Source organism: Zonotrichia albicollis, chromosome 1, assembly GCF_047830755.1.
Source record: "Zonotrichia albicollis isolate bZonAlb1 chromosome 1, bZonAlb1.hap1, whole genome shotgun sequence".
Taxonomy (NCBI): Eukaryota; Metazoa; Chordata; class Aves; order Passeriformes; family Passerellidae; genus Zonotrichia; species Zonotrichia albicollis.
The window spans coordinates 96,974,202-96,985,390 of record NC_133819.1 but is presented as its reverse complement, the minus strand read 5'-3'; the positions used below and the strand labels follow the sequence as shown (position 1 = coordinate 96,985,390).

At 36.6% G+C, this 11,189-nt stretch overlaps 1 long non-coding RNA gene across 1 annotated transcript; it reads right to left on the bottom strand.

The window, feature by feature from the left end:
- Nucleotides 1–3,498: 3,498 nt before the first annotated feature.
- LOC141730401 (uncharacterized) lies at nt 3,499–8,111 on the bottom strand. Its single transcript, XR_012581858.1, has 3 exons — nt 7,542–8,111; nt 3,759–3,803; nt 3,499–3,541 (listed from the first exon to the last, which is right to left on the bottom strand). It is a non-coding gene; the product is annotated as an uncharacterized LOC141730401 (long non-coding RNA).
- Nucleotides 8,112–11,189: the final 3,078 nt, after the last annotated feature.

Sequence of the window (11,189 nt, the reverse complement as noted above, 5' to 3'; positions counted from 1 at the left end):
CTCCAGATGCAGAGAAACTCAGTTCTTTCACAGTTTGTTGATCTTGCTAGAGTGATGCACTCTACAATGGTTTTTATATATCTGCAAAGTTCCTACGAGAAGGACTGCAGACAAATGTACAGGCTGACAGGAGATAGTGTTTTTGTACATCTCTCCTCCATTTTTCTATCATCCACAAAGGCAAGCTTTATTTCTGAGAAAAAAATTGCCAAAGAGTCCGCATTAAGTTACAGAATCACACAGAGTTGCAGAACCAAGTTCTACAAAAATGCTTCTGCTTTTCTCTATAGACATGATTTCTCCTGTCTGAATAGAATATTACCTGACTAGGAAAGCCTGATATCCCTTCAATTCCTCCTCTCCTTCAGACCTTCTCCAATATCTTTCTGACCACTGTGGATAGCACAACCATACAGTACTTCCCACTGTGGAGAAAATAACCTTCACTGATGAGGTTACTTCTCCCCAGGTTTGTGACAAAATTTATGCCACCATTTATGTAGTATTATTTACACAACTTCTCAAAGCTCCATCAAGCAGATGGCTTAAAATCTTCTGAAATTCAGTGGTTAGAATAGAGTCTGTAACTCCAACTGCAACAAGGTTGACCATTTTTATCCTTTCTCTTAGACAGGACAAAAATGTTCATCCTGTCTCTTACATGTGACCTGTTCCATTTAGAAAAGGTAGAGTGCAAGCAGAAAAGATAGAGGACATGAAGAAGCAAAGGCAGAAAATTAAGTTGGCAAATTTGTTATCATATAATAAAAAAAGGGGAAAAAATAACCATCTCCAGGTCAAGGAAAAGTAAAATGAAGACACAGGTAATGACTCCATAGTGACCAGTGCTGAAACACCAGCTTTTGAAGTGGAACTTCCTTTCAAGTTACCTAATTCCTTGAAATATTTCCCAAAATCTTTCTTCTGCATTGAAAATACCTTTGCAATTGCAATTAAGACCACTTCTTGCCTGTGTGGACAGATACATAGGCAACATTGAATGTAGACTCAGTAGCCATAGAGAGGAAGGCCACCTGGATAAAATCCTGTTTCTCATCTCTGACTTGACCTGATGTCCTGTCAGCAGCTGGGATGGAATTTGTTTTTTTCTCAGTAGCTGGTGCAATGCTGTGTTTCAGATTTAGTATGAGAATGATGTTTACAAAACTCTGATGTCTTTAGCGTTGCTCAGTAGTGCTTACCCAAAGTCAAGGACTTTTCAGCATCATGATATGTCAGCGAAGTTTCTCAAGTTGCTGGGGATGAGAAAACATGGGACAGCTGATCCAAAGTGGCCAAGGGGACATTCCAAGCCTTCACATGTCATGCTCAGCATATGAACTGAGGGGAATTGGCCATGTGCCACAGACAGCTGCTCAGGAACAGGCTGGGCACTGGTAGCTGTGTGGTGAACAACACCATTGTGCATCACTTTTTTCTTGGGTTTTAATCCTCTCTCTCCCTCCTTTTTATTGTTACCATTATTAAAATTAGTATCATTATATTTTACTTTGTTTTGATTGTTAAACTATTACTATCTTAACTCAACAGAGTGGGGAAGAGGGAGCAAGAGCTAATGCATAGCACTTAATTGCCAGCTGGAATTAAGGCATGGCACCTGCCATAAATTTATTCCACAAATAGATAAGTGATCAGAAGAAAACTTGTTTCTGTGATTTTTTTCACTAGATCCTTAAACCCGATATGTGGGTACAAATAAAACCTGGATTTCAGGTAGGAAATCCCTGTTTTTTATGCTGCCTCCTTGCTGTCTTTATTTTGAAAGATCTTTTACCATACATGTACAAAATGGAATTATTTTGTTGTTTCATCTCCGTTATATCTTCAATGTCTATTTGTTTCAGGATTTCAGGACTATAGTAAAACTAATGATGGCTTCACTGTCCTCTGTTACTCAGTGTTCTAGGGTGACTTTATGATGCTTGTATCCCCAATCCTCTGTCCTGCTTATGCTGGATATTGAGTTTTGTGCTTTTTAAACTGGATCTGGGAGTGAAGAGGAGGAGAAGGAGAAGCAGCGGAATGTCTGAGGGTGCTGTATTCAAAAACATAAAGATAAGAGCTTTGGCTCTCTTTCTCACAGACTTTGTTTTCTGCAGCACAAACTGTGGGCAAGAGCTCTCATTGGCTTTTACTTAGATTTTGTTTTTGCTGGTTGAGACAGAGAAGTTCCCTGGACTGTGTTTTTTTCTTTTTCTTGGCACTGATAGCCTTGCTCTAGACTGAAAACCCAGAAAAACACCAGGAGCTCACACCTGTGGCCCACTGGGGGCTGGGACATGGCATTTTCCCATGCAGGAGGGACTGATAAGAGACTGAGTGAGGCAAGTTATACCCCACGGAAAGGACTTCCTAAATTTACTATCTCCTCAGAACAGTGAGAGGTTCCATTGTTTAAGATTATTCATTTTTCCATGTTTGTGAGTACTTTGTTATATAAACAGTTTTTTCCACTTCTCTCAAGGTTTACAGCTCATAAACTGGTGGGGAGAGGAGCTGCTTGAATTCACTTTCTAAAGAGACCCCATTTGGAGGTTTCCTCCCAAATTTGCCATAAATCAGGACACTCATAAAGTGCTGCTTGCAAAGAGGCAAAGACTACACTGACATGCTCTATCAAAAGATGCCATCTTCAATATCTCTGCCTGCTAACGTATCCATATTATGGGAAAAAAATTTATCATCCTGCCTATCTTCGCATATATTTCATGAAGATACTTTTTTTCTTTTTTTCAACTGATACTGTAACTGTGACGTTTTCTGTAATTCACTGCTGGTTTTCATAAGTACTTTCAGAAGACTCTGCTATAATCTATAAGTTTAGGATTGACGTTTTGCAAATAATGTTTTTATCTGTTACCCTTATTTGGCATTATTATACAAAATAGAGTTATAGAATAGATAGAGTTATAAATAGATAGAGATATAAATAGAGTTAGTTTGTTGTTATATTTATTATATTTGATTAGTCTTATTGTAATGTAAAGAGTCGAATGTGCAAATCTAAGATAAACATATTTGAATGGATTAGTTGCTGCTTCTGCGGTGATCTACTAAATGGTTATGCGATTTGTACATCTACCACACACTAATAAACATTGAATACCTCGCTATTTGAAATAAATTCCTGTAAATCTTTTCAGTATAGAAACAAAGGGTAGCTTATGAAAAGTTTGGGAATTACTTTTGCTCTTCTGAAAACAGAAGTCTACAATGCCATTGCTTTTTTGAATGCAGAACTTCCTGTTATAATAATTACAATAAACAATCAGAAACAATTACAGTAATCAGATCTTGAACTTTACATATTTCATTATATCAAAGGAAAAAATTCTCCTTATAGAACTTGCAAGCAGCTTCAAACATATGTTTTATAAAGTTATTTCATTCTATAATTTAACAGTTATAAAAATTTCTCTGCTCAAACAGGCCAGAAATGTTTTGCTTGCTATAGGAATATTTTGTATGAACAACATACCTCTTGCTCCAAATTGTTCTTGAACGTAAAAGTGCTTGTACACTGAAAAAACAGTAAAATTATTTCTTAAGGAATTCTTGCATTTTCCAACATATTGAATTGCATTTTTACCTCTCTTCTATGGTTTAACTCTGGAGGTTTTACTACAGAACTATAGAAATGTTAAGAAACTAGATATTCAGTAATATTTTCAGAAACATATCTTTAGAGATATCAGTACCTACACATGAAATATCTTAAAATTACAAAAGTACTGTACCTGAAGGTGATGGACTGAGTTCTTTGATCTCTCCTCCTCTTTTTGCTTAAAGGGAAAAATCAGACACTTCAAATGTTCCAGTTTAGACCCAGGGGAAAAATAGAATGCTTGTTCTGTTATGTACTTGAAAAGTGGAAGATTTATTTTAAGAGAGATTGATGGTTAACACAGTAAGGAAAGGGCAAGAATAATACCTAAAAATAATATGAAAGAAAGACTAACAGATTAAGATATTTTATTTCAGATTTTTTACCAAGGGAAAGCATGCTAATATTTTTTAATTGTTTTTCTGTCCTTGTGTTTTCATTTTGTCCTACTGTACTGCTTAGGATCATTCCCATCAGCACTAAAATGCATGTATTGTTTAACAACACCCATAGACTATTTTTCCTATCCAGAACACATCTACAAAACAAACAAGACACTCAATCAATGCAGAGACAATGCATCACGGAAATGCAATCTAGACAGTGAACAAGTTCACAGGAAAAAAAATAGGATCATCTTTCATTCCAGCTTTATAATCTCTGAATAACAATTTCTAATTTGCATTTGCTGTGCTGCAGCTCCAACAAGGTAAAATAGCTTAAATTAAAAAAAAAAAACTCTGAAATTAAATACTTACTTTATTTTTCTCAACACCAAATTTGAAAGAAACTGTACCATAAAACAATATACTACTTTGTAAACACCTGTGTTTTCCTGAAAAATCAATCTGACAGAAAATCACAAAGAAGTCATAGAGGTCTTTTTCAATCAAAATACACAATTTTTTGTATTCATGTTGTGATAATAGTCACAGTCACACCATGAGGCAGGGTTTCTCCTGAGACAAACCACCTCCTCCATATGTGCTAGCACTCCAGTCATGTGGTGGCTACACTCTGATCCAAGGTAGGGGCACACTAGGATAATTTTGCATATTCTTAAATGTTGATTTTTGCATATGCAAAATAGATATAATTTCGGTTTTAATGAAATAAAAATATTACACTGGAAAAATATTAGTACTATTTATAAATTGGAGAACACTTGCTTCCATTCTTCATGGGTAGAAATAGACAAAGAATGAAGATTAATTAAATTTTTTTAGGCATCTAGGTCCAATAGGAAAGGAGCTATGGACAGGGTGACTATGCTAAGAAACATTGCAACTTTATGAATGGCCAAGAGAATTCTATGTACTACTCCATAAAGTCAAGGTCAGAGAAAAAAATGTGTCCTGCAAAAACTGGTTATGAACTACATACAATATTTTGAGTATTTTTAAGAAGATTTTAAAAAATAAACCCATGTGGAAGGATATAGCAAATTTATTTTGTATTATTTTAATCCCTCCTTTCTTGGTATGATTATTTTGCAATCCTGAGCTATCAATTTACTGAATGTTCAGTCTTGAATAGGGATTAAAGTATAATAAACTACTCAATGCAAGCACTGTGAGAACCAGATTTGGATTTTGTATTCAGGACTGTGCAGTATAATGAGACAAAGATTCCTCCTCTGACCTGTTCCAGCTCAGTCATCCTGCATGATATTGCTTAATTTTACCCATGGCTGAGAAAGGACAATAGTTATGAGTGCTTCACAATGACAGTCATGTGATATATTCTAAGTTGCACTTGCGATAAGAATTATTTACTTTTCTTTGGTCACTCCATGGCTTTCTGACAGTGAAATCATACACTGAGTTTTGCATAGAATAGCTATGCCACTTGGGGAATCATATGCTGAGTTTTCCATAGAATAGCTAAGCCACTTGGGGAAATACAATCCAACACCTGTGAATTTATAGTAAAATTCTTGCATTTAAGATACGATTTTTTAAAAATTTAATTTATTATTGATTGTGTGTGTGCTTTCTTTCCCTTATTATTTTTCTATCTGTGTGACTTATAGTTTCAGACCCATAATCAATAGCAAGTGCCTGCCTGGAAAAAAACGTCCTGCCATTGCTAGGATTTCTGGAGGAGGAAAAGTCCCTCTCATACAAATATTTTATTTAGATTTTTCTTGCTTTTGCTAATCTGAAATCAATAACCTATTTGAACCTGCAGCCAAAATTAGGATGCACTCAGCGAGAGTGAGACTGGTGGCCCTCACTGCACAAAGCAAGAGGGTGTGACAGGACCCCCTCACAGCTCTTACCCACACAAGGAGCTGACAGGGAATCTGTGAGGAAATCCAGGAACACATTAATGCAGTTCACAGGCTGCTGGCAAGGCTCCACACAAGGGCACTCAGCCCTTTGAGACTGTGGGGATGGCTGCACCTCTAGCAGCTGCACACCATGTCAGTGAGAAAATCAAAGCTCACATTTTCAAAAAAAAAAAAAAATCCTTTACTTTGTCAGACAACTGGGAACTTGTCAGTAGGAGCACGTCAAAACATATGAGCTGATTCCAGGTGGCCTCGTGCCATTTCCAGGCACATGGAACTTTTGCAGATATTTTGACTAATATAGCTAAAAATGATAACTACAATACAGCATTGCCGTAACTAGGCTTTTTTGCATACACATTTTTATTGTATCTGCTTGGTCAAATACACTGAACAATCGATTTCTAAATTCCCCCAAGTGTTACCGAGCAAATTTCCTCATTTTGTTGGGAGAAGAAGAGATACAACAGAGAACTCACTTTATTTATACAGTAGCATGGCCAGATATATAAGCCAGAAACCTCACTGGTTGTCTGCCAGTCTGAAACAAGCACTTGAAGATTTTCTATCATGTTAATGGCAACCAAAATAGCAGTGTCTCATCCTTATCAGAGTGATTCCAGATGAAACTATCCCATATAAACAACAGTGCTTGCTTAATAAGCTAGAAAATACTGTACTTGCCTACATTTTCTCTATATTCTTAAAAAGCTTGTCAGAAGCCATACTAAATTTTCTCAAATACATACAGCAGGACTAGGCAATGAAGTCTCCCCAACAATGAAACCAAGACATGAAATAGTAGGTAAATGATCTACAAAATATTTCAACTATAAGAGTTTAAGACTTTGAAATAATCAAGCTTTTCATTATTGCTGGCTCTAAACAAAATTGTTCTTCATTCATAGTTTGTTATCACAAAACCCTGCTAATAAAACTGGTGCCTTAGGACATAGCAGAGCTAGTGCCAGCTGGGAAGTAACACAGTCAGTTTAATCCAGTACTGAAGCGGAGTTTTCAGCTGACTTGGAATACAAACAGATAAACCTTATACCTGAAAGGATGTGGGTCATATCTATATGAAGTGCCATGTAAGTTTGTCATCCTAGAATGTGTGCCATAGACATATTCTTCCTGAGGTCCATCCTCTTACATCTTTTCTCAGACTTCTAATTTTTCCTAAGCTCTCCAATCTTCCTCCCTGCTCCTTTTTAAATTCCTCCAAGTAAATACTACATATGCTACATTCTTTCTTTCTTATCACATCACAGAGCTTATTTTATCCACACTTTCTCATCTAGTATTCTTTGCTTCAAGCTGAAAATCCTGTGCCCTTCCTGGCAACTGCAGCCTTGACACACGTGGCTGCTTGCACATGCCTGCAATGAGGCAGGAGGAAACCATAAACAAAGAGGGATGTATTCTGACACCTTCAACAAATAAACAAGATATACAGAGACCAAAATTACACAGATGAGTATTTCATGGGGCATAAATCTGTCCCCACACTATAAAAGTTAAGGTTGAGTGCTCTTTAAAAATGTATTCAGAATTAATCTCAAAGCTGGAAAACAGTAAGTGAATACTTAATGTGTCATTAGAAATAAAGTCTTTAATACTTACAGAAATATATACTGTTATCAGGAGCATTCAACATAGCAAACTTAATCCATTTAGAGCTATATCTTCATACTGTCTTCCTTTTTGCCCTTCTGTGCTTGCACAAATCTTTCCTGTAGGATTGCAGAAAGCACTGTGGGAAATTTTTCTTTCTGGGAAATAATAAGTGTCATTAATACCAAGACCACCCAGGTAGTATGTGTGCATAAATCCTAGAAATAGGTTTTCCCCTCTCATGCATTTAAGAAGTATCACATGCTTTCTGAGTATGGAATCAGAGACACTGATCACTGTTAAAAACTGAGTCTTTAAAAGCATAGCAAACTGTTATAGAATAGCATATTAAAATAAATAATACTGTCCTCATTAACAAATTCTCATGTTATTGCCTATGTCTGAGTTTGGATTTGGGTTTTGAGGGTTTTTTTTTGTATTTTTTAAATTATAATTATAGACATTCATTTGTAGCATACATTTTTAATTAGCTGTTAGGCCGACTTGACCATATATGCAGATAGTTCTGCTAAAAGAGCATGCAGGGACTGAATTCCATCTACATTCATATTAAATAGATGTGCATTTCTATATTGGAAAACCATGATTGGAATAACAAATTTCAATTATAGCCATATTTTGAACAAGATATCTTCTGTGTTTTCAGATGAGCTGTTATTTCTCATAGTTCAATTTCCTGTAATGATACTTAATCTAACCCAAGTACTTTAAAAGTAGCTTTTTTGATGGATATCCACTAGTAATTGAAATAGCAACCATTTAGTTTAAAAATGAGAATTTTAAGTTCATTATCTGTCCCCTGCAGAATATGCATGGATAATTTAGTCCTATCCATAATTCACTCCTTGAACAACTCTCATTTGTACTATGAGACACTATGAGAACCATATGCCCTGCTTTTATTTAGACTTCAATACAAAATACTTAATTTCTGGCACAATCAGTTATAGCCTCTTCAGAAATTAGATCCTCCTTCCTTTTCTTTTCATGTGACTTCATTTGTTCATGAGAAAAATGATTGTTCAGATCAATATTTGCTGAGTGGCATATCTGTCTTTTTCAGTTCTCATTTAGAAGCTAAGCTACTTACAGAAATTTTGTTGTTAAAAAACACATTGAATGATCCCAACGATGTTGATCTGTGTGTACAAGAATAAATGGATACAAAAGCATCTGTCTACAGAATTTAATAGCTTTCAATAAGATTAGGTCCCCTGACTTTATGGATACCAAAGAAGATTACAAAATCCACTGAAACAAGCAGACATCTCAAGTCCATCATTCCAGGCTCTGCATCTCAGAAGCCAATCAGTGCCAACAAACCAGAACTCAAGTGTCTGCAATTTCTTTTTTGTACATTTAAGTCTTGGTATAATAAAACCAGGGCCATCTAACGGAATCATTGCATGTTTGGGGTTGAAAGAAACCCCTGGAGACCAGAGGCCAGAGGTTTCTTTCCTCTGGAGAAAGAAACTCCAGAGGAGTTTCTGGAGATCATCTAGTACAACAGATCTGCTGAAGCAGGGTCCCCCAGAAGAGACTGCAGAGGATCATACTCTGGCAGGTTTTTAATATCTTCAGAGGGGATCAACTTCCTGGAGCATTTTCTAGCATCCTACCACCCTCACACAAGAGATGGCTGTCCTCACATTCCAACAGAACTTTTTCAGTTTCAGTCTGTGCCCTCTGTCCCTTGTTGCTGGGCATCACTGAAAAGAGTGGTCTGTCCTCTTGACATCTGTCCTCAAGGTATTTGTATGCATAAGATCCTTTCTCAGTCATCTCTTCTCCAGGCTAAAAAAGCTCAACTCTTTCATCCTTTTCTCATGAAAAGAGATGCTCCAGTCCCCTCATCATCTTCAGAGCATTCTGCTAGAATGTCTCCAATAGTTTCTTGCATTTCTTGTACTGGAGAGCCCAGAACTCAACACATGACTCAGGGGCAGAATAAAGAGGAAGGATTGCTTCCTTCAGCAGTGCTCTTCCTAGTGCAGGCCAGGATACCATTTGCCTTCTTGGTCACAGGGGCACATAGCTCTTGGACAGCTTACAATCCACCAGGACACCCCAGCTCTTTCTCCAAAGAGCTGCTATAATGGTCAGCTCCAAATTATGATGAGATTGTCTTGCTTAAATTTAAATACACATTAAACACTCTAGGGTGGGAGAGAACAACAGTATCATTCTGCCAATCACAGGTATTTCATTACCTGTATGTATGTAGAGTTGCTATATGAAACTTTTATTTCAAATTCTTGTACCATCAGGTTTTCAAGACCTGATTGAACAAAGCCCCAGTCAACCAGGTCTAATCCCAGAGCTGGCTCTTTTCACGCAGGCCTTGGAGGCCTCTTGTGCACCCTTTCAGCTGGTAGTAACTGATGATTGTGTGGACTGAAAAGAGAATCTTGGAGATTGCAGAATTTAGTGGAGGAAATTGCACAACCTCTTTTACACTGGAGGGCAGTATAAAAATCCCTCCTGAACCTGAACTTTACTACTCTATGAATCTCAAGTGTTGGGTCTAAATTAGCACTTTGGTTCAGAGTACTGCAGTTTTGAACTTCATATCCTGAACATATCCCCTCTTACAGCGCCTTAGCTTGGTCCACAGGGCAGTTTCAATTTATGCAAACTAGATTCATTTAGAAGGACACTGGAAAGAAAACTCCATAACAGGCATGCACCAAATACAATCTAAGAAGTAATGGAATCATTAATGTTCCAATCAGAGGTCAGTGCTTCAAATGACTTCAAACTGTATGTGGGGAGAAGACATTTGAATCAGGGAATCAGAGTAAATCTGCTAAAAATAATGCCCCAGAACAATGGACAAGACAGCACCAGCTAATTTGATCTGATAATGTGTTTCTCCTTTGTACTTGCTGATGTAGACATAGCCAGTAGTAGAAAAGTTAAGCTGCCTGGCAAACGTACAGCTGGAAATCAGTGCATCAAAAGAAAGAGAAATTAAAGGAATACTAATGACCTGGGTGAAGACCATAGCAAAACTCCAAATTATTTGCCTAAGTTTAAAACTTCAGTCTTACAGAGTTTTAGGATAATAACTAATCTGCAGATTGGAAATGGGAATTAGTTCTGCATTTTTCCAGAACTGTAGGACCAGCTAATAAAAGTTTTGGGTTTAATTTTTATGTCCTTTTTCTGTTGTATTTATTTACATTCTGTTGTATGTATACTCCTCTTATATAAATAACAAACACTGAAAGCAAACCAATATAAAAATGCTCATTTCTACAGGGAGAAAAATAAACAGATAAACGAAGTCCCAATTATGATTTCAATACTACAGTTTTTAGGAGTATAATAACCATCCATTTGAAGTTTCATGATAAAAAAGAACGTTTAGCCAGAACGTGGGCCAAGATTTGCCCTTATGTCATATCTATTTAATTTTCTGTTTATGGAGAGTATTTCAAATTAATACCAAAGCATATAAGCACAGTGTAACATATAAATGTAATACAGTTTGCTAATAAATGTTATAGAATAGTAGAAAAGGAGGCAGGGTGGGGGGAGAGAAAAGAATATGTCCAGGTTGTTTCTTAGGAGCAATAAGTAATCTTTCTAAAATTTCCAAAATTGCGAATATGTTATTTTAGTAGGTTAAAAGAT